Consider the following 27,986-nt stretch of genomic DNA (forward strand, 5'->3'; position numbering starts at 1 on the left):
TTATGCTGAAGTCAAGATGTTGCTGTAGATGGTGCTAATCTGTGAGTAAGTTTTCCGGAGGCCTTTATGTCACCTACAGTTTTGCTTTTTTTTCTCTTTTTCCCCAAGAAAGCCAGTGCTCTGTGTGTGTCTATGTGTGAGGGAGAGAGAGAAAGAATATTGCCTAGAGGGTTTCGGTTACCACACTGTCTAAATATCCCTTATTTTTAGTTGGAGTCTTTTGAATACGAGAGCCCACTACAGGTAGGTGAAGTGACCTCTTCGTTTTTGAATCTGCTCTTCTTTGGCAGATGCAAAGCTGCAACTTTGAACAGGAACCCCCTCCTGCTCTGTGTAAAGCTCTTTGAATTGCCCCTGATACGCTTCTAAGGCTCCCTGGTTGTGTGTGAGGCGCTTTGAAGATGAATGCCCCAGCATAAGGAAAACATGAAACAAAACTTACTCCCTTATGTCAGAGAGTGCTGCACATTTCTCAAAGATCTTCAGTACAATGGTCGCGCTTTGGTGGGTGAGAGGAAACGGGCTGGTTCCCCAGCTTGCAAAAGCAGAACAAAATTGCATGGGGCCATCCATTGGGTAGTAGATCGGGCAAAAGAAATGTATGTGGGGGTCTCCAAACTACTCAAGTCTGGCAAGGGTTATTTGAAGTTGACTTTAGTGTTTCTTATATAATGAACACAGACCTACATTTTGTTCTTTTCCTTCCTCCAAAGCCTGTTATATTCTCCAGTGTCACGGCACCAAATCCTGCCTCTGTAGGTACTGGCTGGGTAAGTGTGGCTACCGGCTGTGGCTACTTGTCCTTGTGAGACAGGACCAGTTGGCTGAACCCTCCACTGGCCGGTGCCTCTCCGCATAAAGCAGCATGACTAAACTTTGCAAAGTGCTTTGCATCTGTACGATTTCAGAAAGCACCTCCAGAACGAGCCGACAGGCTCTCCGTGCCCTGTTGAAGGGGAACACTTTTCTCTTTCTCCATAGAAGCCCGGCTCCTTAGGGTGTATGGTACCATCAGAAGTTTCTCATACATTTTTGACATTACCTAGAAACTGAAGGGCTGTTGTATGTGAGGTCAGGGGGTAGGAATTTTTGCCTATTCAGTTCCAAATAGTTTCATGACAATTGTCAGAGAAATATCAGTTGTTACCAAAATCTGATGTTCTTCTGGCCTAGGTGAACAATGATGATCAAAAAAATTCCATTGCCATCAGATTAATGTCAATTTTATTGATTAATGGGCTTATAATATGAAAAAATAACTGATACTTCAGGAGGGACTCGGTGAAGAAACAAAAGGGAAGAACAGTGAAGGATAAAAAGATAAAGATACTCATTAATAGTCAGTGATGTCCTAGAAAGCCTTCTCACCTACCGTTGGATGACTACAGTGAAGACATTTGAACTCCCTGTAAAGTAAATAGAGAAATGCAGCACCTTCTGGGTCACAGTTTCTTTCCTTATGTAAGAGATTCCGCTTACTTCCAGTCAGTTAATTGCATCCTAAAAGCGTCTATTTCTCATCATTGACTTTAGAGTAATTTTAGATGACTAGCTCGAATACAGCTGTCTATACCCAAAGTGATTAAAGTTGGTTCAATGAGCTGGCAATCTTTATGTGGATTTTTTTCTTCCTTCACACACCCTTGCATCAAAAGGCATTTCATACGACTGTTATAAAATACAGCCATCGGAGGGGTAGTCTCCTTCTATATTTCAGCATATGAAGGAAGACACGTTCCTTTTAATTGGGAAGGAGATTTCACCTTTCTCTGTTTAGAAATCCTGTCCATTTTGGAAAATTCAGGCATCTATGAGATTTGCTTAGTAGAGGCAGGTCCTGGCATGTGTGTTTCCGATTGTGTTTATGATGCTCTAGTAAAAGCAGAACAAAAGGCTGTTTTATTTATTTATTTTTTCTTTTATTATATTATCTGGTGGCTTTTCAGCATGTACCTAGAGAGGCAGCTACAGTCTATGTGATGGTATAAAGTGAACTCATTAATAGATTTCTCCCTGTAACTGCAAAATATGGGAAAGCTGCAGGCGTTTATTAATAAAAAACCTCCTAGATAAGTGTGTACCAATCCATCAGAAAGAAATTCTTGCCGAAAGAAAAAGGTGAGGGGGAAAAAAGAAAGCAAGTTGTGCACAGTGGTTTATTGTTCATTTGTTTGCTTGCTTGTTGTTCTCTTTCTAAACAGGTAGAATTGTAAGTGATAGAAGCAAGACCTACAAGTGTCTAGTAATTGGTGAATATTTCCCATGGATTTTAAAAGCTGACAAACTTGATGTATATTCTACACTTTTTAAAATTAAAGCTCAGTATGGATTTGAAGCATTAGTGAGAGCAAAGCAAAGGCTGACTTATTTTAGTTTGAAATCTTAAGAGGCTTCATTATGAAACAGTGTATGTATTTATTTCCTCTAATGTTCTCTGATAGCCAAGATGAGCTTCCAGAACATTAGCTGCCTGAAAACATTCACATCTTAAAATGAGGGTTAATTTCTTGACATGATGGATAAGTATCAAATAAAGCAAGTGTTGCTTTTGCTATCTGGAAGCATAGCTCTTCTGCCAAACGATAGGCATGATAGTGTTTTTTCCTAATCAAATCTGCATATCTTGTCCTCTGATAGATAGTCCACTGCAGAATATTGATGGCTGAAATAATTGGCTTTTTATTGGTACGTTGTGTTTTCTCTGGGATGTTTCAACTTTTTTGCAGTAAATCCCTTTCAGTGTTACTTTTGCTATGGCCTGGTGCTTAGAAGAGTTGCTAATTCTGGTAGAGTAGTAAGACTGAATAAAGGTCAGTATTTTGATTTGTTGTGCAAGTCATGTATTGGTATCTGGTATCACTCTATTTATCTTTTCTAGCAGAAATACCTTGGATGTTACTGGCTATATCTAGCAAGTGAGCTCAATCTTTCTCCTCTATCTGTTATTTTCTGTCTGTCCCTAGCTTCAAGGGTTGGTGGCACTCTACAGTGGATAAATGCAAGAAAATCTAATAATGCCTTTCTAATATACCCATCTATCTAGTATAATATTTTATTTTAACTCTTAATGCAACTCTATAGTCATTGCTCCATTGTTATAATTGGATTTGGAAGTATATTTGTGCAATTTAATTAAATCTATAGCATTTCTATAAACTTATTCAGAGTAATTAGTAATCTCATTTTTTATTGGAATCATATTTTATATCCACTAGACTCATTTTTTTCTCTTCCAGTTCTTCATATTTGCTCCAGTTCTTCTTTTTACAGCGGATTTTCTAGCATAAATAATCGTTAAGATCTTTTTCTCCACTGTGAATGTGAACAGTGTAATCCAGCTCTCCTTGAAGTCAATGGTAATCTTTTCATTTACTTCAGTGGAAACTGGATCAAGCTAATAGGTTGCAAATTGCATTCAAGGCAAAGCCACATCTTATCATTGAAATCATTGTGTAACAAAGCACTGTATATTGATGGAAGATATAAAATAGCTGATTGTTTCAGATTTTCTTGCCAGATAGTTTATAGATTCTCTTATCCAACTTTATTACTTTTTTTAGCTCATAAGTTATAGCATTGCACTGTTTTTTCAAAGATTAATTTTAACTTCATCTTTCCATTTAGATTTTTGTAAAAAGTACTAGGACTTCCCTTTTCAGACACTGAGTTAGCTATCCTGATTGGAATTGCTTCACTTTGGGCATTTATTTTAGTATTTTTTTTCGTAATTTATAATTGAAAAGCAAATATATATGTGTGTGTAGGTATACATATGTATTTTACTAGTTTTGTGTCACTTTAGAGCTATATCAACCTGTTAACACAAACGATCATCCACTTATTGCTGAATACCAAAACCTCGAAATGCTTCTATGTAGATACCATAATTCTACAAATAATATCGCCAGGTATTCACAAAGTCATCATGTTTACTATTTCCAATAGATTAATGTTGCAAGTGCAAGATATTAACTATATCTTCTTTCTTTCTTAAAAAGAAGAGGAAGAAAAAAAAGCTATTGCACCTTGCTTGTTAAGGAATTATTTTTCTCTTCTGCGCTGCTACCACTCTGTTGATTAGAGGTTTGTTGCTTTCACAGTGTGTATCTCTCCTTCAGGCAATTAATGATTACAGACAACTCTCTAACCTACAATTTTGGGGGAAGGTTATTGAGAAGGTGATTTGACAACAATTGTAATTGTTTTTTCAGCCTAGAAACGTCCTTGGTCTTTGTTGGCTGGACATCAGGTACTGGGAGTGGAAGTGATGCTGATGAAAGGCCGTTTCCTGTGTTACTTGCAGACAAATTTTGCCAGTTTGTAAGAGTCAGAGAACTTTGTGAAAGGTGCCGAACTACTATTGAATTCTTAATAAAATATAATTGTGAATTGCACATTTCCTACCATGGGCAGAGACTGACCTTTGTAGGCTTGAGAGCGGAGTCCCTTGGGTGTCCATGGGGAGCATCGTGGCCGGCACTGGAGCAGCCCATGACTCCTGAAATCATTTTAGAAGCTTTGGAGCCCTCGTGAGCCAGGGAGTCTTGGGTTTCAGATGGCAAGAGAACACATGCTCGTTGATCCAGACATTTGACTGAAAACAGATAAGTCGAACAATTTGTGTTGCAGATTGCGTGTTATCTTTCAGTGTGGGGAAGCGTTGTTCATGAGTCTTGAATGGAAAAATTTAAATTTAGTTACTTCATTAATAATAATTCGAGGGAAGCACGGTGAGCACCCATGCACCTGAAATAAAAATCCAAAGTACAGCAATTATTTGCATAATGTAAGTGATTTGCCATTACATTAATGGCAGCTGTGTTCCCACATCAAGGGGACACTCCTCATCAGAAGTTGGATGCCAGTGGATGTGTATGAGCAATTTGTACTGAAATTTTGTCAAAAAATAACTCATGTTTTGCCAATTTAAAACCATGGAAACATCACAATGTTCTTTTAGCAATGACTCCATGAATTAATTGCAAATTACTTATTAATGAAACAAATATTCAGCTGTCACTTGAACTAAACTACAGGATATGCTTAAGGATTATTTTTTGAAAAAACACTTTTGTGTGTGTTTGATCTGCATGGTGTTAACAGCAGTGAAAAAAGAGGAAAGTATTTGGTGTTTGGAATGGAAACTTGAAACTGGCAGAAAGAAGAATATGAGGAAAACATCAGCAAATAACTGCAAAATGGGTGAAAAGCCCAAAGAAATAGCAGATTGCTAACAATGAGGCTGGAAATCTACCCACCTTGCCTTCAACCATAGTTGGGCTATGAATAGAGGGTGAAAAACGGCAATACGGGTCAGGAAATGGAGAGGGCTTCACAGTGGTATTAATCTGCATTCCCTGTCAAATGAGCATGAAATGATTGACCTCATACAGGGTGGGTAAATGTTTGCAAATGACCCAGATTCTCAAATAAAGGCAAAACACGTAGTTAAAAAGCAAAAATAGGAAGAATACGCTCAGAATTGGCAGCGTTTGCTCTTGTTGCAGTGGATTCCTCCAATCCCCGGACTTGGTGTGCGATGAGACCACTGCAGTGCTGAACGGCCCCGTCTCAGAGCCCGGCCTTGGGCTTTCCCAAGGATAAATGCCTTCCCGCTTTCCCAGTGGATAAATGGTTGAGCCCTGCCAGCCCGATGGAGCCTCCCTGGGTGGCTGGGGACAGCGGTGGGATTTGTGCACCAGCGCTGAAGCTCCGCGTTTCTTCTATTTGCTCTCCGTTGCAAGGGGCAGATATAAATAGATAACAAAAAGCCTTTACTCTCTTTGCTGCACTACTGATGCTGTTTACAAGCCCAGAAACACGGGCCTGTATATGAATGAGGCGGATATGCCTGCATTTTAAATAAATCTCAGGTGTCCTTGTGCTGTTGCTGCTAAATTATTTACCATTCAGCGAGCGTGTGCCTGCATGAGATGTTTAAAGGAGGGTATTTGAGGTGAAACCCTATCAGTTTTTGCAGAACTGACACAGGAATATTCATTATCATGTAAAATCTAACCAAAATGAAAATGAAGACTTCAATTGATCATGTGCTAGCATAAAAGACTTCTTTGGTGGCAGCCCTATGCGACAGAGATCTGAATATAACATCTAGTAAGTAGAAACTGTTCTCTTTAGGGTAAATTTTGCTTTCTTGGAAATGATCAGAATTGGCAGATTTAATTCTGTGGTGGATTAGATAACTTTCTAAATAGCCATAAGCGATACTAGATTAGCACACATCACAGGTGCTCAGCCTCAGCTGTAGGCTCGGCTCAGAATTCCTCATAAAACCAGAAGTGCAGACTTGATTTCCAGAGCGTGACGTGTGTTTCGCTCAGTATAATCCTAGTTTTTGTGTCCTCTTAGAGGTCGGTAATTTATGACATCACCAGGTGAGTGTAATAAAAGTTTATATCAGAAAAAAACACTCATGATTGGAATTCTTCACCTTTAATTATCGTGTCTCTTTTCTGAGCTATGTGGAAGGTTAAGTGCTGTGAGTGGGGCCCGGCAGCGCTCCGGGCACAGGGGCTGTGCATGGATGCAGGGGGCACTTGTGAAGCTTTTGCCCCATCTCGCTGAGGGATTTCACAGGGCTGGTTCAGAGGGGCCCTTTTTTCAACTGCTGATGCAAACAGAGGCCAGGCTGTGCATTTCTGCAGTTTTTCTCCCACTTCCTCTCAAGATTTTGTACAGGTGGAATGAGCGATGTATCTTGAGGTCTATCCAGGTCTGCCAACAAGCATTGCCTTCACGTTGTGCTGCCCCGAAGGCTCCTGTGTAGCAGGGGTGTCCAAGAAGGTCTTGCATTTACAGAATTGCCCAGTGAAGGTCAGTGGTATTAGACCATAAGGAGAGAAAAAGTCTTCCCTGCCTTTCTCTCTCCCTATCTCTCTCCTTCCCTCTCTCTCATGTGGATTCTGTTGAATTGAAGAGTTCAATTAAACCTTCAACTTGGAGGGGCAGAGGAAGTAATAGAAATGCCTAGACGAAACATTTTGAAATGCCACCTCTTGAGCAGGCTGTTCCCTCAGGAAACAGGAGGGCTGTTTGCTCTGTTCTACTTGCGTTCGGTAAATGAGCGTCAAACCAAAATGAAAGCAAGATTTGATGGAGACCAGCATGTACCAAAAAGGTAGAATAAATCTGTTTCTCTTAATGTTAAAAATGGTGGGTGAATCACAATTAATAATTTATTAAAATATGCGACTGATTGCATCAGCACAAAGAATTTAACAGAAAATATTTAAGTTCCCCAATCCTGTAATACTTGCAGTAGACTTTCTACTCTGGCAAGTGGCATGTAAGTAACATGATGTGATCTAAAGCTAGGCTTGCTTCGTCATAAATGAATCGATAAATCTTGATTTGGAGCTGGGTTGCAATGAAATGTTAATCTTCCTGAATAACATGAACTTTTTTTCACAGAATGCTAAAGATGCTTTATGACATGTTCTTCTCTTTATGCCTCCTGTTTTCATCTTCTGTTGTAAATGTCCTTAGTGAGGAAGAATAAAACATAAACATACTGTAGATATGAATGTGCTGAGCACCTTCAGCTCTCACTGATGCTTGCAAAGAGGATAGACAGAAGTGAAATATCTGTAACTATAACTGAGAGACAAAAAAACAATTTATGTTTAATCAACATTTAAAGGGGGAATTACATGTGTCACAAATCCCCTTTTATACTGCACTTAAAATCCCCTTACCTGCCCTTTAGTTTTCATGGTTTGTCTTATCTTCAGTGTCACTTAATCATATTTCAGCAGGATTTGCTTCCTCATTGCCCATCTGCTCTTCCTTTCTAGTTCTGCATTAATGCCAGAACACCGTCCCAGTAGTTTCCTTCTACCACACTTTGATGTCAGACATCCAGGGATCCAGATTTTTTTTTGTCATTCAGGTTCAAAGAGTAAAGAAAAACTACCTGGTTTGTGGGAGTGACAGGTTTTGTTTTCAAATGTAAATGGCTGTTTACCAGAGCAAGAGCTGCAGGACTCGGTGGTGTTGAAGGCTGTGTGGGCATTGCCATGAGCGGGCAGCATTGATGGGGCCCCGGTGGCAACGCTCCTCTTGGTGCCCAGGGGAGCAGCTTCCTATCACATCTGCGCCAACGGGAGGTTCTTCCTGCAAACAGATTATGAAATTCTTAATCAGTGAGTTAAGAAGGGAAGACAAATGTATTTCTGTTATTTTCAGAGTTAAGGAAACCCATGTATATCGTGTCTTACTAGTTTAGGAGATTAATGATGTGAGTAGTCTCTTTGAAAGAGGAATTTTTGGATGTTCTTTCAGTGTTGACAGGAACTGTCCCAAAGCAGTTATGTTCTGCCTTCAGTGCTTATGAACTTAAAAAACAAAAACAAACAAACAAACAAACAAAAGTTTCTTTTTGATATAACTCCCTTTTAGGTTTTTATGTAACCACATTTGTTCATGGATCACGGAGCTGTGTAGGTCTGCGAGTATAGCTGGGAATATCATCCTCTCTCACGTCACTCACTTTGCTGGGAATTAGGCTCTCATGATAATTCTTACATAAATGTGAATTCTAGAGATAATGAATGTTGGCAGTGGCCAATATTTGAACCTTGATTCTTGGATGATTTTTAATTACACGTAAACTGTTTTTTATAGAACAGCCCTGAAGCTCAGCTGATGCACATTGAGGAGCAGCAGCAGAGCTGTGTCAGCAGAAGTCGTAGTCATTCTTTCTATTCCCAAATAATATTTGTATCAGGTCTTATGAAGCAGAGCACAGAGTTGCTTTGTTACAGAAATCCAGCGTATCCTCTGTACAGTGGTTAGGGTTAGAAGCTCAGATGCCCATTCCTGCTCAGTGCTGTAATGGCAAAATGCAGCAGAGATGAGTTGTTCTGCTAACACAGTGCTTCATGGTTGGGTCACCAACCACCAGACCTTAGCTTTCCCCGCACCAAAAAATGACTCTGGGATTTCTCAACAAGAAAGCCTAAAAAGGGGTGTGATGAGGTCAAATTCTGCAGTTCTCAAATGGAAAACTTTGCTTGACAATTTCAGCATTGAATTGAAAGCCTCCAGGCTGCTGTTGGGTGAACTGGCTTTGACGTAGACCCAGCAAACCAAAAGGAGACTGGTACTACCAGAACACAAGTAAAGAAAGAAGCCTAGGTAACAAGTGGAGACCAGGACTGTGGGATTCCTGGGACAGATTCTTAAAGGACTAGTTTAGAAAGGGAAATGGTTGCTTGGAGAAAGGTTAAAGAGGTGGTGTTGAAGACAGATGTGACAGCAAGAGAGAAGACGTGAGGGAAGACTAGCGAGAAAGCAGGAGCAGGGGGAGATGAAGCCAAAGTTATATCTGAGGCTGACAATGAGCCTGTGCCATGAGAGGAAAGAGATTGCTGGACTTGGATTTGGTTAATGAATATGTGTGATGAAGTTAGAAATGCACAGGTTGAGGGGGAAGATGGCTTTAAGAGAAAGTGCAGGGCAGATGTCTGGAGAAGGTGAGAAGCCACCATATGGCTGCCCCTGAGATCCATGAAGATGAAGGAGCTAGAGAGGAAAAAATGGTTTTAGAAGTGTAAACAGTGTAGTGAGAAATAAAAAATAATGAGAACTGTACAAAGAACATTATTTACTAAAGACCAGCATGTTTTGTGTCTTTTAAATGGCTTCTATCATAAAAAGTAGAAGATGCATTTTAAAAGTAGGTTTTACCTTTTCTTTTGTTACTTAGAACAAAAACCATTAGTTTTATTTTAGTACTATCTCATAAGGGGAAAAAATCAATATGATAGAAATATATGATTAACCATTAAAATTTTGTTCCGCATTCAGCACACAAGAAATTAGAAAAGGATGGCAGTTAATACATTATTTTGCACTTGAAAGTACATGATTTTAGGTCTTGATCTTACAATGCTTGGCACATACGCAGAGAGCTAGGAAGTCAGGCAGGCTTCCCAAGGGTCCCCGAGTCTTCCTGCTTGCAATGCATGTTGAGATTATGGCATTAAATAGTAGAACTGCTCCCTTGATCAGATAGTATCTCATTTATTATCTGTGCGTGCTCCCTTACATAGTGGCACCTTGATCATGGATTAGGGATGTAGCATTACCCTTGAAAAGCACAGTAATAATAGCAACAACACTAATAGCTAGTAACAATGATACCATATCATTTAAGGTCAATTTTGTAGATGAGAGATGGTTTATTTTTGGCCCAAAGCAATAGACACAAACATGCAAACAGGGAAAGATTTTTTAACAGAAGAGAAATATTCAGTTGTGAGCTGAAAAAGGAAGTTGAGCTGAATATTGAGAAAAATTCAAAAAGATAAAAATGATTTCAGTTTGGTAGTTCTTCACTGGCTTTGCAGTTTGGCAGCTGTCAACATCTCAAAATATCATCTCACCCAAACTGTTGAAAGAAAGAAACCCTTTGATTTTTCCCTCGAGACTCTGAGGCTGAAAATGGACTCTTTGTAGTCTCAGCCTCATTTCAGACTTTTTTTTTTTTTTTAACATTCTTGCTGGCAGGAACAACTAATTCATAAATAGAGTCTCTGTTAATTAAATAAGTTTTATCATTTTAACTTGCCTTTTAAAATGAAAAACAAAGTAAATCTCTAACATATTTTCCTCTTTATTACAAATCTTAAGAGACTGAGCATCACATTTCTTGCGTCATTAATAATGCAAATGAGGTTTTGTTTGGATCTCACATAAGTTTATAGTTAGAAGTAAATATTTAATGCACAGATCAGGAAATCAAATCATATATAGCATAAATTTTACTTTCTAGTTATTGAAAGTTAATGTAAGAGATTGGAAGCACTCTTGCTTCTGTTTGTTTAACCTTTCTTACTCTTGCTTTTCTTTCACTAGAACTCTTTGTAACTTGTCATTAAACACTGTTATATTCCTACAGTATCTGTTTTTACTATCTTTACAGTAGCCACAGCATTCAGCATTTAATACCGTTTTAAAGTAGAGGTTAAACATATATATCATGCTTAAGCTATAAGGACTGTATTTTTGATCCTGATTATTGGCAGCAAAACCAGGTGATTATTTAGAATAATATCTAAAAATTTGTTGACTTAGCATCAATTTTTCTTAGTTTGCTTAATGAATAAAGTCAGATAGCCAAATAAGATTAAACTTCACTCAAGGTTGTATATTATGCACAGTAATACCTTGTGAGGGTGAGTGCAAAATACTGTGACTCGATTCCTTGTGAGCACAGGGTTAGTCTGCAATTGGTTTACACATTCTGTAATAGGATATTCAGCTCTTTGTTTTTACACGTTAATTGTAGAAATATTGGACCTTTTTCATATGAAAAGTCTGTCGGAATTATATGATTGAAGTTTTGTGGGACAACCATATTGTCAAAACTGAAATATATGGTAATAATGGAACTGTGCAATTTAACTGAGCAATGATATGTCTCTATTCTAAATTAATGTTGAATATAAACTATATCCTACCCCTATAAATGAGAAACCTTTCCTACATTCACATGCACGTCCTCAGACAAATTACAGACATTTCACAGTGACATCTGTGCTTTCTGTCGTGACTCAAATTCTTTTTTCGTGTGTGTGGTGGATAACAAGAAATAACAAGTATTCTGCATTTTGTGCTTGAAATCTGATAGTCAAAAAGACACAACAGAGAGAATTCTCCAGTGATAAAAAATTAAATAGATCCATTTATCAATATGACAGAGATCTGACCTGAAAGTTAAAGTGTTTGAAAGTTAAGTGGGGTTCTTTGAAGGAAGTTGAAGCTGTACTACAGATAGACTGTCATTTCTGTGAGTTATTAAATCAAAATAAAGCACTGGCAAAACAATAAATTGCCCATATCATCCCATCTAATAGCTTCTGGGAGTATTAAATACATTATCCACACTCGAGATGTGTGAAGCTTTCTCCTTTCTTAGACTTTGTTCTTCTGCTTGAAAACACTTACAGCGTGCTTGGTTTTATATAGCCGCCTTGGTACAAAACTGCACACATGAATATTCTGACAGATAACTTATTTGGACGAGGGTCGTGGAGGAAGAGGAGTGACGCATTGCTAAGATCGGCTTTGTTAGTTGAACTTTGCAGGTGGGGTCTTGTGCCTCTAATCACTCCCTTGGGGATTTGGGGGGAAAAAAAAGGAAGAAAAAGCAGTACGTTGTTTACAGCAAGAAGGGAGAGAACACTGCGATGCTCTTTGCTCTCCTCAGGAGTCCGCAGAAATATTTCCGTGCTGCGAGTCTGCGGGATCCGGAGGGGAGCGCGGAGCGGCGGGGAACGGCGCCGGGAAGCAGCTGCTCTTGGGGCCGTTGGCTCTGGCGGAGCCGGGAGCCGCGCGGTGCTCGAGGCCGCGAGGGCTCCGCGCGGGCCCTGCTCCGCCATGGCCGCCTTCCCTGGCGACGGGGCCCGTGCGGAGGCCGAGGCCGCGGGCCCCGCGTGCGGCGGGAGCTGGGACGCGCCTCGGGCTTCGGCGGGTCGCAGGGGCATCCCCCCTGCCCGCAGCTTCCCCTCCGAGCGGGGAATGAGCCTGGTTCTCTTTGGCTTGCGAACGACACACGTTGGAGACTATTTTCCCTCCTGCAGGTTTTTCCACGGAGAGAAGCATGGAAGACATTACTATTTATAGTGCGCAGCGTGTGTGCCCAGCACGACACCCGCTGGCTTTTCAGCAAACATCCTACCAGCCGGGGGGGCCTTTCCATGCAGTGTCTGCATCCGACTCTGGCCTCTCGGCCATCGTCCTGGAGCCCCCTTGGCCCATCCTGCAGCACAGGGGACATGTGGCAGACACACGGGTACCAACCACCTTCCTTGAGGGCCTCCAGGGTTTTCCTCCTCTTTAGATTAATATTCCTCCCCCTCGGCCATAAAGCTGATCAGAAAGCCCAAGGTCAAAGACAGTTACATTTTTTTACAGGCAGTTGTTAGGTGCTAGGTGCTACCTGTAGGTACAGCCCAGTTGAGGCATTTGTGGGTGAACAGGCAGGAAAGCCAAAGGGCTGAGGAGAAATCAGGACAGAGAGAAGTGCCTTGGTTTAGTTGAGCCTTTTAGGAGGTTTGTAGGCAGACAAGGACCGGTGATAGGCCCCAGGTCTCCTTATTGCCTGGTTGCTAGGTCCCACTACGTCTTGTTTATGGATTAAAAAAATCAGAACTTCATCTAAGCTTGATTCTTGATATGAAAAAGATAGCTGACAATGGTAATAAAAATAACAGTAAGCAGTTGGAAAGGCCCAGCTCAAATCGTGCTCTGTCAACAGCTTTGCAATCTGTATAAATATGAGAGGAAAGACAAACAACTCTGATTTCTCTTTAAGGATGTGAGTATCCATTGTCATAGATTTAAATTGGGATGTTTTACTTGTACTGTATGTAAATTCATTCTTGGCAAATAACCCATGTCCACTAATGCATGTGTATTTTGGGTCTGTATAGTTTTGGTCTCTGCTAAATACAATGAAATTTGATAGCACACAGAAATACTTGCATGGAATGTCAAATTTTTTGTATGTGCTTCTCACATATCCATAAAAGAGTTTACACATTTCTAATTACTCATTCAAAAAGAGACTTTGCAGCACTTTTAAAAGAGAGCCAATTTTTTCCCTACTGTGTTCTGTTTTTACAGCTTGTGGAAAGCTTATTTAACGAAAGTTTAAGTAATCAGCGAAAGTCATTTCTGAGAAAAGACTGACAGATATGAAGCCTCTTTTCACACTTCATAGGAGGTGGAGATAGTAGTCATAAAATTTACAACTGAATAGTACTCTGTTTAGCTTAAGTTATAGAATTATTAGTGTTTCAGGCAGTATATTCTAGAGAGGTTAAGTATTTTAAATGACTATATATACTTTTTCAGCTGAACTACAAGTGTGCAATAGTAGGAATAACCTACCCCTCCAAACCTAACAACCTGTGTGCTCCCATGGGGCTGATGCTGCTCTAAAAATATGTGATTGGAGCTGACTTGGCTTCATGGTATATTGAAAAAATCCTAAGGATGTGTGTTCCACTTTGGAGAGGCTTACCTCTGGTTGTGAAAGTCTGAACTCCATGAAAATGGACAGAGAGGCCATGTCGGATGTGAGATGAGTCACCAGGAGGTTGGCTGGGTCGTCATGCCTGTCCCAGCTCCTGCAGAGCGCACAGGTTTATGGAGGTCAATGGTAATTTTACCAAATTTTGCTCAGCAAGAGTAGAGCTCTCAGTGCAACCATGTCCTCAGGGCTGCGGGTGCTGGTGGGGCCAGCCGAGCCATGGAGAGCCCATGGGATCTGCCGAAGGGACGGCCGAGGTGCGCAGTGGCAGCACCAGCCATGAGCGACCCAGCTATCGAGTACCTGAGAATAAGTGTGTCTTTCCTCAGGAAATGTTTTAAAATGCTGAAAAGGGCAAGAACTTGGCTGTACTATAAGGCTGAGCCGTTTGTGAAAAACTTCTATTTTGGTGCATTTAAGCGTGCGTGCCTTTTAGAGCTAGCAATATGCATTTGAGTGCGAATCTTGCTAAATATGATGAGATGTCCAGATGTTGTGGCACCGAATAACACATACAAATACCTATCACAACATATAAATAAGCAAACAAAAGCAATTACTAAAGGCACTTAAATGTTATGTGCTCTGTATCATCTTCTCATCGCTGCTTTTTTTGTAGTGCTTTAGGTATTACTGCTCATCCAGGAACAGCAGAAAGATATTAATAGTTCTTTAAAGTAACATAAATTCTGTGAGCTGGAGTCTAGTCCCAGTGAAATTACTTTGAGTTTTGCCATCGGTTTGAATAGAATGAGGTTAGGACTTTGTATTTTCCAAATCAGGGAGGTATCATTCATCCTCATTGTGGCAGACCTGATATAACATTAACACAATGAAGGGACTCACCATACACCTTACATCAATATGCAGTTCAAATATGTTTAGCGTAACATTTATATTTTTTTATTCACTTTTATGCGAGCCTAATACAGCCAGCCTCATAAAGCTCACTCTTGCACCAGATTAAAGTGGTGTCTCTGTAACGTTTACTGGTTGCTCATAAATCATGGTGGCACTTTGTTACTGTCCACAAGCAGTTTTTTATGCTAAAGGTTTCAATCATTAAGATGTACAGTATTATCTCAGGCATAGTTTTAGTCCTGGAGAAATTATGCTGAGAGGTGCTTTTCTATGTCTATGGCATTTGTAGAAAATAGTGTGCGTACATTTAAAAGCTGATGCATATGATACCATTAGCTGCTGCATTAACAAGCACTTTAACTAAATATACAGAAAACTCTCTTGTGTATTTATGCCATGCAGTAAAATTACTTATCGCACCAGTTTGCAAATACCCAGTGTTTACTTTAGATGTCTATTTTATCTCAATTTAAGGTTTTCTGGGCTTTGAACACTTAGATTTCAGGTACCAATCTCAATTACTCCAGAAGTGCCCTGATTTGTCAAACCCTACAGGTTTTCAGCTCTGGTTGTAATACCAGCAATTCCCAAATCCTGTTCGGTTCCCTCTAAAGTGTATTGTGTACGCATTCAGCGATCTTGCATTCAAATGGTTAATTTGCACTATGTTCTGTTAAAGAAAAGGAAAACTGTCACCCTGTCATTTTAGAGTCTGACACTAAGCTTGTCAAAAGAGACAGCTGTTAAACTGAATTACTGTTGACATGCAGAGAAACGGCCCTTGCCAGATGTAAAGGACATCTGCGGCAATGAAGTGGTACAGGGTGGCTTTTAAAATGTGGTCATACTGGTATTTGAATAGAGCGTCTATGGCATTAAAACGTGGCCTTGACTCAGACAGTTTAAGGCAGCGAACCAGAGCCAATGAGAATCACAAAGAAGTGCTGATCTGTTGCTATATCCATAACTTATGCATGAATATGAAAACAGTGCAGTGTCAAAGCTATTAAGCTCTTATCTTGTATCCAGGAGGATGTGGGTTTAAAACACAGTAGGAAATATTTTGTATTTCCAGGTCCTTGAATGTGCGGATAGGTGAGGTAAATTCATAAGGTGGATTATGCAGGGACTGAATAGAAATAAGTCTTCTTGTCTTCAGCTAACAACTACTCAGACAAGAATTGCAAAGAGCATTAAGCTTATGAAGTGAGTGCGGGATGTGCCTAGCCAACGATTCCGATAAGGCTGCCGGCGCGTGGAGCGGGCGGCGGGAAAGCCGTCCTTTGGAGAGCACAGCAAATAAAAATGGAAATAGCTACATGGAGATGCCTGTAAAATTTTGTCCATATATCTTAACGTGATGTACATAAAAAAAGTCGGGCTACCAAATTCATTTTGTAAAAAAATGTAGATATTATGAATATTTTATGATTTAGTGATTGACCTGACAGTAGGGAATTCTGCACATTATGTAAGTGTGTGAGTCTTTGATTTGCATGTTTTTAGGGTAGAAATAACGCTGTTTTGGAAAAAAAAAAAGTATCAGTTAAGCAATTTTGCTAAATGTATGAAAAATGAAATGTTATGAGATGAAGCATGTATTCATTATGAAATGAAATTGATGTTTGAAGCTAAAAAAAATTGAGGCCAAACATCATTTTGAATATGTTAGCAGATCATATCTTGATGATTTATTTGTATGCTTAGTGGTGGCAGAAACCAAAGAGTTTGCCATCTGTAGGGAAGGAGGCAAATTATGATATTTCTAAATCATTTGGGCTAAATATTCCCTTCTGCAGGAAAACAGCAACAACAATTTGTTCCTCGTGTCAAAAATGCCAGAAGTGGCAGGTGAGAAGTGAGGGCCCTTTCTTGCTTTGTAGGAAGAAAGTGGTGCTTCCAAAGCACCTTGGTTTTGAAGGCGCAAGGGATCCTCTATCCCAAAACCATGAGTTTAGCCAAGGGAAACTGCTTCCCCTAAGGTTTGAGTGGTGGAGAGGGCCGCTCTTGGGCCATGCTGCCCCTCCAGGAGCCAGGGGACTCCTCACCCTGTTTGCCCCGAGGGCCTCCAGACTGTGCAAAGAGCTCGATGGCAGCCAGGAGACAGTGGTGGGACAAGGTGTGCGCTATCTGTGGCCATTGCCAGCACGGAGCACGTGGCCCTTGCGTGTGGCTTGGGTGGTGTTCTCTCCAGTTGGGATGGCCATGACTGCCTTGATCGTGGCAGGAGGCAGCTTTACAACTACGGGTATCTGAGGTCTAACGTAGGCCACGCTGCGACCGCGTTCCTCAGGGCGCTGGGCAGGGCAGCGCGTGACCAGCACGACGCTGCGCAACGAGCAGGCCACCCTGCGGCCTCTGCGAGCCGGTGGCTCCTGTGGTTTGTCCCCATCTCTGCTCACACCTCCTGTGAAGAGCACTCGGTGTGACTGTGCTCCCTGAGGCCGGGCAAGCGGCTGCGCTTTGGCTTCAGAACGCTCAAATGGCGGTTCCTCGAGTGCAGCCTGTGCCTTGTGGCGGCGCAGCTGCTTGACCGCCATTCCAAGGCCAACTAATCAACCCTGGCTAGTTTTGTCCAAAATGTGCCACAAACTGAACATTTCTTACACACTAGGCTTGAGAAGATCTCGGTGGCAACTATAGGAGAGTAAGCGTAAATAATAATGTTAAATTAAGAAAGTTTTGAGTGTGTTTTAGTTCCTGGAGGACCCAAGGAAGGTGGCTGCCTCACAGGAATGCCACCGTCCCACAGCGCCCTTGTGCACGTCCCAGGGCTGGCGGGAAGAGCAGGACCTGGGTGTGAATTTCCCGCCTGGAAGGAGGGAGACGCGGAGCTGGGAGGGAGTTCCCGTGCTGGAATTCTGTGCCGTGGCACTCGGCTCCGGCGCGTGCCGGGCTGGCAGCATCGCTCCGAGCAGCATTTCCAAGGCGACGCTGCGAGGGATTTTAGGGTACTTGCTCTATTCTGCCAATTTTAGGAGAGCATTTTTTTACGAAAATCTTAAATATCTCTTTCTCAGGATGTTATTTTATGCTGTAATAAAAAAGGCTTTGAATATACACTCTGAGGGGACCAGGCTGACCTGCAGCTCAGTGTGGGGGTTTTAACCAGTGCAGACTTGTTTGTTTACACGAGTTTAACTATGTTATAATTATGAACTTTTTTTACAAATAAGAACAAGATGGAATATTCAAACAAACAGGTACAATTGAATTACTACATGACAGATTTTTCTATGATAGGTCATGTAATATCATCATTAATTTATTAGAGATTATCATGAAAAATCTGTATCTCCTAAACTCACTCATAGAGCTTCAAATTTTGATTGATGTCAAAATAAAATAACCAACCTATAAATTATAATGCATGATTTAAATGATGTATAGATGTGTTATTTGTAATTCATTGCAAGGATCAGCAGTGCAAAATATACAGTTTAAAAGAATTTTTAAATATTTTACTAATGCAATATTAAGACATTATGTAGCTCTTTTTGTGAATGTTTTCACCACACGCTAATCTTAGTTGTAGCACTCAAACTAAGAAAAAACCTGTATGACATCAACCATTTGAGCTTATTCATATTATCAGTCCCAAGTCAAAAATTAAAATACATGCATTAATCACAGAAATACACCTATGGTTAAACAAGCAAATTCATGTCCTTGAAGTCATCCCAAAATTTGTATTTGTAGATATGTTCCTACTTACCTGTTTGCTGGTGTTGCAAAGGGATCATGCTTTCTGTTTTTATTTAAATGGAGAAATGAAACTTAATTTGTAACATCTTTCAGGCTAGATTTGACTGGCTAATTGACTTTATGTATTTAGCATCTTCCCCTGCTTCTAACTATTGTGATTTCTGGGAATGTTTTGCTATATAAAGCTTTCTTCTTACTTTTTAAAGCGTTCTTCTTTCTGTATGATGTGAATGAAGAGAATGTGAGAAATGATGTGAAGTGAGAAATACGTATTTGCAAACTGAAGTGGTTGGATATTTTTCCTGATTGGATGTTTTTGATGTATTTCTAGAAAAAAAAATCTGTTTTCAAGGACATCAACATAAAAGTGCATGTCTCTTAGGGATAACATGTGACTATTGCAATTAAATACCCTTAGGGCATCTTATATCCTTATCACATACGGATGAGCATGGCAGGAACTCCTCCCAGTGCCAAAAACCACTAAAGGAACTGAATAAACCTGTGTGCCATATCTACGGGCACGGGCAAAACATGAGGTAATATTTTCTCTGAATTTCTGCAATTCAGTCAGTGCGAGGAGGTTGGGTCTTCATAAAATACGATTCTACTTCCTATGATTCCACCTCCTGGATGCTTCTAGTGATGGTTTTCTGTGGTCCAAGATAAATTTCAAGGTGATTAGTCTTAATGCGAGCTCACGGGTAGTCACCTGGTTTATTTAAAGTAGCAGCTCTCCAAGACCTGCTGCCAACTTACTCGTTGCTAACTGAACTGAACCGAGTTCTTAAACCTGCTGGTATATTTACGTGTCACTGCAGTTGATGAAGAGCCAGGGATGTGCGGAGGAGGAGAGCGGCTCCTTTTTCATCCCTGCTTGCACTGAGTATCTTCCGTGTTTTGATGTCTCTTTCATTAGAATTTAATCTTTTTCTAAGTGCTATGAGAAGCCAGGTAATGTCTTGAGATACGTTCCATGGTTATAAAAGCATTTTAACGTTAATTCCTGGCTACAACCAGCTTTTCCAGACACCAGCCTTTTCTGTTTAACCATAAACCTAGGTTTTCTACCCTTTCTGCTTTGCATTCATACTAGAAATGCCATTCGTTACAGTGAACCAATTGACCATGCTCTGCATCGAAGTTTTCTGTAAATTGAATGGAAAACCCATTTACTGGGTTCTCAGATAATTAGCTATCATGTTGTGGTAACTTCCTTTGTAAGAAAGGATTAGAGTCTTGATTATTTTTGCTTTTTCGATTTGAATTTTTCAGTTTATAAAAGCTTGTAGGCATAAGTAAAGGTGAGGAGAGGGAAGTGCAGGTATTGGTAGTGCTCCCTGGAGTAGCTGGGTTACAGAAATGGGAATCTCCTGGGGCTGCCTTTCAGCCAGATGACCAACACACTTAGCATTTTATTTATCTATCTGCTTAGCCCTTCTTACTGTTTCTCTTGTATAATTTGCTCTGTAAAGCAGCCCTTGCAATAATCAATGAGTCATTGCATTAAAAACGTGCAGAAAAGATTAACAGAATGAGAAGCACGTGAGAAGTATTTTTGACTTTGTATTTCTAGCAGCCTAGGTATTTAGTGCTTGCTTTATGCTGAGTTCTCATAAGTTACAGGAAAGATTTTTACTTTGAACCACAGGGAGTTCAGTTGGCTTAGAGTGTGCAGATATTTCCTAGACATAGCAAATCCAGTGCATTTTTCATCAGTATCCACAGGAAATAATAATCTGTTTATACATCACATTTCTCTGAGCTCTACAAGATTCTTGTTATGAATTCTTTCCAGCTGCTTTTCTCATTCCCACGGAAGAATTGCATGAGAAGGGTTGCTGCTTATCCATCAGTTATTCTAACAATTATTGACTGATAACCACCAGTAATTCCAACTCTGTGACAGTCTTTGATAAGGATTTGGTGTAGTTATTAGGCTCTAAAATATTGCTTCATCCATAAGGGGCTTGAACTTCAGGTTGGGTCGCTGACACAGGCACCTTTTCGGGATCCTTGAATAGAAAGAAGATAATAATATGGAGCACTGAGCTTTTACATTTATAGAAATGCAGTGTAAAATGGGAAGTCAGTTCAAACCTCCTGCTTTCTGTCACATGGGAGTGATTTCATCCTGTTGCCTTTTTGTACCTGTTGTCTTCCAGTGAGATGCAGTTCAGGAGACCAGGAACAGCAGGAAGAAACATCAGACCCCTCAAGGTTTCTCTTATTCTGTCTAATGATTTCGGGAGAAGGTAAGTTAAGTAAAGCCATAAAGGTAAGCAATTAGAACAAGGTAAAAGGAGGTTATTGCCCAGCTCATTTCCTCCACATTCTCTGCACTACTGGTTTTGGACTCCACTGGCTTCCAGTCCCCTCACCCCCTAATCACTGCTCACCTCTCTTCATTTCCTTTTATCTGCAGTAGAGTTATGTTTTCTTTAACATCAGCGTGGAACGGTTAGACTCACCCCATGTAGCAAAGGGGATGAGCTGCTTAGCAGGTGACCAAACTAAAGTCGTTGGGATTTCCCATCCTGGGAAGCTTCAGACCAGGACCTGGAAGCCTCCAACAGCTGCCCCAGGCCTGTGCTTTCCTGCTCATGAAACTCCTGCTCTTGTACACTTAAGTGAGCAACAAAACCCTCTGAAGAGCAGTAATTACTTTGCTTTGAAAGTAATACAGGAAACAAGGGAAAAATAAACTGAAAGGAAATGAATTTTCTATTCATTTTAAGGCAGCAAGAATTTCAGTAGATTTACCACATTAAACAATTAATATGTCCAAAGAACTGTAAAGCGTGACGCTTTAGAGAATGACTTCTTTACACTGCAGGGGGCCAGCAGGAATCTGAGGAAATGCACATGCTGCCTCTTCCTTCGGGTGTCAGCTAATGCCTGGCATTAAAAGTGGTGGAGATGCATTAAGGATCTTTGTAATACTGAGTGTCCACGTAAACATCTGTAATTGCCGTAGAGAGGTTATCCTGTGCTGTAGGGAAGGGAAGACGTGGTGTAAGTGTATGCTGGGACAGATGTTGATCTGAAAGGGATCAAACCTGAGCCATAAATGTGTGTCTTATCCCCCAGCTATGAGCTTTGTGGGGAAAAACAAACTACATGCTGTTAGTGCTGCATTGAATTGTTCTGTGAATCAAATACTGAATATTTTCCTTATCCCTATGTAATTTTACTGAAATGAAGGTATAGAAGGCCTTTGCTGTAATGTTTTTGTCCAGTCTTTTCAGGGGATCAATGTAAGTTACCCAGTTGGCTTTTACTTTTGTTTCTCCTTCATCAGGCTTTGCAAATCAACGAGACTGATGGATTATAGTACCATGGAGATGGGGCCCTAAATTTAGGTGCCTACAAAACACAGAAGAGGTCGAATTGTGGATATTTTTCCCTCAAATTACATCATATTCTTTGAAGATGCCAGAAAAAAATCATGTCAAATTGGCTTTTTATGCAAAGGTACTTTAAAATCAGAGACTTGCTTCCAGCTAAGAAAGCATTTGTTACAGAGCTGAGCATGCTCAATGTTATATTGTATTAGGTAAACTTTGTTAATGGTACATTGCTGATAATTTAAGAGCTCTTGGGATTTTCAGTAGCAGAGGGTCTGCAGCCAGTGATAGCTTCAATGGGAAAGGGCAATACCTAAATTTATGGTAATAGGAAACGACTGTGGGCAGGAGCAGTCCCACAGTTCATACCGAATTGTGGGAGCCCCAAACCACTGTTCAAGGATGTTGAAGAAGTAGAAGTGAACAGATGAGGATATTTTGGGCCATAAATATACGGCTGTACATTGTAATTGTTAGGAGAAGTGATCCCCAGAGATTTCAGAGATGATTGAGAAAGACACAGGCAAAAAGAATGGCCAAGGCTGATGGATAAACTGCTTTTGTGTGATGAGATGAAGAATATCAGATTGCAGAGTAAAACTGATGCTTAAGGTGCAGAGTGGCTGCGTCCAAAGTCCTCCAGCCCTGGATGATTTCAGAAGTGACTGCAAAGTTGAACCTGGGAACAGCCCTAGAAAGAGAACATCAAAGCCACCCCTGAAAGGCAGCAGAGGAATTTGACAACGAACTCTAGAAAGCAAATTTGGTGACACAAGGGGTAGGGGATGCTTGGACACCTGTTGTGGCAGCTGTGACTAAGCATGCAATGACCAGATCAGAGTGAATAATGAGAGAATCTGCTCATTTAAGAGTGTATATACAAACTCAGCAGGGACATGGAACTGTTTTGCTTTGTTTTACTGATAATGTGTTATTGGAGTCATGTCTCTGGCTGTGTCCTAGAGTGGGTTCAAAACAATTACTTATATAACACAGGATATGTTTAAGTCAGGGAGGAATGGGGAGAAATGCATGTATCTCAATTTCTGGTTAAGAAGCAAAATGAAATTATGTTTTTCTGAATAGATTTATTGATTTCCATTTATATAACACGGGGATATCCATCTCAAGGTCTGGATGCCCCTTGCAAAATTTGAACTGCAGGGTAATCAGTGAGTCGGACTGAACCACATAAACATCCTGCCAGCTGCTGCTTCATATCCAAACCTGGACCCTGAAATAAACTCACTGCAAATCAGTCAGTCCCATTTCCAACTCTATGTGCCCATCTCTGAATGGCTCCAACTCAGGAGCATCTCTTGGTTAATCATGATCCCATTGCCCACTCTAGTTGTTCCAGATCCCTGGAAAGCCTTGGATTCTCCAAGCCCCCCTCTTTCAGGGCTTTCCTCCATCTGAATAAATTATTTATATTTAAATTTCTCCCAGAATGGGTTAGATTTTCTTCCCATAATTTCTGCAGGGCTTGTAGAACACAGCAGCACCTGTGTGTAGTTATGGTATGTGGTACACTGCGACGGCAGTCTATAAAGCACCTAGCTGCAATTGCAGCTGGAAAAAGTACCATGGGATCATGTGTATATTGTTTCAGTTCAGTTTGGCTTTAAATCAGTGGCATTTACTTCCTATTTTTATGTGAGAATCCTTAAAAATGCTTTTTAAAATAACAGTCACTTGTTGGTTTCTTACCTTGGAATTGAAAACTGCATCTTCACAGAAAACCATGCACTAAACAGGGTATATATTAATGCATGCTTGTTACAGATAAGTACGGTTTTGTGAGTAGCGCCTAGAAGTTGTAATTAATTTCAGATAAACCCTATTTTTGTCCACATATGCAGATTTCAAATCTGTGCGTTTGTGGATTTTGACACGGTGTGATGATGTATCGGAGCTTTCAGATGTCTGGCTCTTAGAGCTGTGAAATGCTAAAACAAACAAAACCAGCAGTTTCGGTGGTGTCAATCTAACTTCTCAGCAGACAGGTGCCCTGCTGCTAGAAAAGTGTCAGCCCGTGCAATACCTCTTGGCTCTGTCTTGGGAAAAAGCTCGGGATATTCCGAGGTAAACCAAGGTTAAACTGGCATCGTATCTCCAATCCAGGTCTGCTTTGTGGCCGTGCCGCAGCCCGTGGGTGAAGCTGCGTGGGGCAACTTGTGCTGCCTCTGCCTGCCTGGCCCTGCTCCGTGCATGAGTAAGTGATTCCCATCTCCCGGATAATCAATCCGACCGGCTCCTGGAGCACGTCGCCTCGGACAGTGATGGATTAACGGGCAAAGAGTAGGTCCAGGTTGGTGCGCTGCAGTTGCTGGAATGAGCTGAGTTGATTGCTGCAGGTTTTGGAGTGCGTAATTAACAAATTAAATGGTATTGTTAATTACAGGTGTAAATATTTTATTGGTTGCTTATGCAGTAGGAATTGAGAAATCAGGAGGTTTTTGGGCTCCACTGGCATGTCGGTGGGGATGGCCCTGACTGGATGTGGCTGCCACATGTGAGCCTGGCTCCCACTGGGCTTCCCTGTGAGAGAGCAGCACTGGGAATGCCAGGAATGGGATGAGCTCGGAGGCTGCTCCCTTCCCGCGCTGTCCAGCCAGGGCCAGGTCGGGAGCATCGGGAACACCAGGATGTCCACGGGGACAGAGTCTTGTGCCTTGGCAGGGTTGAGCTCCACTTGGGAACATCCTGCCTGCCCTTCAGAAACACAGGATTGTAATAGAAGTCCTGCCGTGGGATTTGCAGACATGCAACCCCCCGAGTCCGTTCTGCACAATCCTGGCTGTGACTAAGGAAGAAGCCGTTGTACCCTAATTGTTTGGGTACGAATTGGATCTTCTTTTGGCTGATGATTTGTTTCTAGTGTCACACATGGTATCATGAGAAGTTGCATCATTGGGGCCTTTTTAATGAATTCCTCTTGCTCGCATATTAGCAGGAATATTTTCACTGCGGCAAACACCATAAACAGTTTCCACACCGGGGTATGTTATAGTGCCACCAGAATTGGTTCTTCTGACGGTTCATTTCTTTTATGCTGAGAATTCAGGACCGATTCAGCTTGGTTTTATGCATCATTAGAGATTTACAATTACTTTGCTATAGTTTCTTTCTGGAAGCCTCTCTCTCCTGGCTAATGCTGCAGGAGCCCTGTTGTGTAGAGGCTGGTATTAGCCATCTCCAAGCAGTAAAGGGTTTGAGAAGGATTTAGAATTATGACTGGCTAAATTCTCCATGCAGTGTCTGTAATGCTGTGATCCTGTGCTCAGCTCGGGCTGCAATATTTTTTTTCTCCAGGGCAAATTAGAAAAAAAAGGCTGTTTCCTCCTCAAGAGGTTTTAATCTTTTGCTTGTCATTTTTTTTTGTTTTGTTGAGCTGCTGCAGTCAGAGATGACAAATCGTGAGAAATTCCGTTTGGATTTTGTGACATTTAAAATACCTTGATATAGCATTAGTATACTACGCAAAGGAGGACTCCCCTTTTCTATCTCATGTTTTAGAAGTGCAAGCATTACTTGGGACGGTTTCTTTGGTTTGTAGATTTTACATGTGTTGCTAAACTCAGTTAATTTCACAAAGTTAGTCTTTGCAAAGACAGAGATCTGTATAGTTTATAATACACATAATTCATGGTTTAGTTAAATGCAGTATTGCACAGAAACAAACATGATATGCAGAGAATAATATGGACCTGATCTAAAGCCCATTAAAATCAATGAAAAGATTTCAAATTGACTTTTATAGCCTTTAGATCAGGCTCTAAATGGGCAAATTACAGTTGTGGAGCCTCCCATTTACATACCTGTGTGGTGCATTTAATATATTTTATGGAATTGAAATTACTTGGTGCTCTTTTTCATGCTTTTTTAGGATAAGAATTTGCCAAGGGCATCAACAGCAGTTTTCCCAGGCTTCAGAACGCGGATTATGTAGTCAATCCACAGATGACTTAAATCTTTGAAGAAACGGCCGTGGTTATCAGAGGAGCTTTGACAACAGCAAGGACAGGAGCGCTATCTGCCAGAGCCCATCGGAGATTCCCCTTCAGCCTAATTAACATAGCGAGGACATCAGTGCGGGCCATCAGTCCCAGAGGAGCCACAAAAACTTTTAAGGGGAATATGCACGAGATCTCACCCCTGTATTAGTTTAAATAGATCAAATCATGAAAATAAAAAAGGCGATTTGTCTTGTATAAGGTTAGAAGAAAGACTATTGCACAGTAGCATTAGGGAAGAGACTCAAAGGTTGCAGAGAATTGTCAAATACATTGTTGTAACCTCGTAATCTTTCTTCTTTTACAGAGTTTCTTGAATCCCACTGAGAATGAACAGAGCTGATCTCTAAGCCTGTGATATCTGCTGCCTCCGTAAGTGTGAAAAAGAGATGCCTCTACCTGCTCTGAGTGTCCTATAATTAAAAACCCTTTTGGAGCAATGCTAAAAATAAGCCATCACAATATCTGATTAAACCTCTTAGGAACCTGTCACTAATCACCTTCTCTGGCCTTGATGGAATGTGTTTATGCATTATAAATATACTTATTATACTCATCCTCCCCAAATCATATTTAGCACTTGTATATAACGTATAAGCATATTCTATAGAATATACACAAATACAGATGCCAGACTCCCACAGAGTTCATCACTGGAAAGGTTTGAAGGATTTGATCCTTAATATTTAATGAGAAAGATGCTATTTCCTTCCTTGGCTTTTATCTTGGGTTTGGCATAGTCATTAAATTTGTTGTTTTCCTTGCAAGGTTATATAATTTATGACCTAATTTTAGACTTTTGAGTAACTGTGCTAAAATACTCAAGGAATATCTTGATTTCTTGGTATGGAGTGAAAAACAACAGGTAGAACATGACCATTTAACTATGAACTATCCATCAGTAAGTAGTTACAACCATTAAAGGAAAACTGCACCACAAAATTCAGATAGGATTATGGGATTATATTGTGGGTATTTTTCCCTGTAAGAATACGATTTTCCAGCATTTCCAAAGCCCGCCTTGTGCACGGGTTGGCAGGAATCCCCGGGTGATACAGTAATCACCCAAGAACCGCTATCGCTTAAAATATTTTCACGTAGCAGCCTCTGACTTTGAGGCTGCTCTGGGACAAATTCATGCAGCGGTAAATGCAGGGCCAGTTGCACGGAGCCAGGGAAGCAGGTGAAGACTGACAGTTAATGCTTTAAAGTGGCTATCAGCCTCCTCATCCTCTGCAGATCCAGTTTCTAATGATTTGAGGGGCAGAAACAGGGGCTGTCCAGGTGCCCCTGGCTTCGGCACTGCCGAGGGGGAAGGTCTCTCAGGCCCTCTGCTCTCAACGTAATTACTCAGAGACAAGAAACTCCCAGTTCGTGCCCTGGCTTTTGGGTTTGTTCAAGGCTTTGGGCTGAAGTGTTTGTGCTGCAGTGCCCACCTGGCTGTGGTGCTGTTTTGCTGTGTGGGGTATTGCCAGGTAACTCCCAGATGAATCCTGCTAAAGCAGCGGGCACGTTTTTGTGGGGCTTCCCGTGCGTCCAGGCTAATTCATCCATGTCGTAAATAGCGCCGTGAGTTTCAGTTATTTTGTCAATTCAAACCATCTTGTTTGGACCATCCCATTTAATATATCATCTATTGCATTAACACGTTTTGAGAGCACTTTATTTTGGTGTTTGGGAGGGAAGTGGTGCGCAGCGGAGAGCTGGGTTAGGTGCTGGTTTGGTGCCCCCGGGGCAGCGTTCAGAGCCTTTGCAGGGGCATCTCCTGCCCACCTTCCTTGCAGGGCTCTCACCCCGGCGCAGCGCTGGGTGCTCTGCAGGCAGAGCAGGGCCTGCTGGCTGGGGGCTCAGCTCTGCCATCGTAACCTCGTGCAGGGTGCGGGATGAGGTCGATGCCTGTGCGGATGAAAGGAAAATAATCCCTATGAAAAGGTGACGTTATTTCTGGAATAAGAAAGATTGGAGCGCGTATCTGTCTGGCTTTAATGGAGCAGTTCC

The 27,986-nt window shown here is 41.1% G+C and overlaps 1 long non-coding RNA gene across 1 annotated transcript; it reads left to right on the forward strand.

Moving 5' to 3' along the window:
* Positions 1–26,440, forward strand: LOC148590823 (uncharacterized). The gene is made up of 2 exons (XR_015914240.1): positions 1–41; positions 26,296–26,440. It is a non-coding gene; the product is annotated as an uncharacterized LOC148590823 (long non-coding RNA).
* Positions 26,441–27,986: the final 1,546 nt, after the last annotated feature.

The sequence above is a fragment of the Tinamus guttatus genome, unplaced genomic scaffold (genome assembly GCF_059628265.1).
Source record: "Tinamus guttatus ecotype Peru unplaced genomic scaffold, ASM5962826v1 Tinamus_guttatus_pri_ptg001087l, whole genome shotgun sequence".
Lineage (NCBI taxonomy): Eukaryota > Metazoa > Chordata > Aves > Tinamiformes > Tinamidae > Tinamus > Tinamus guttatus.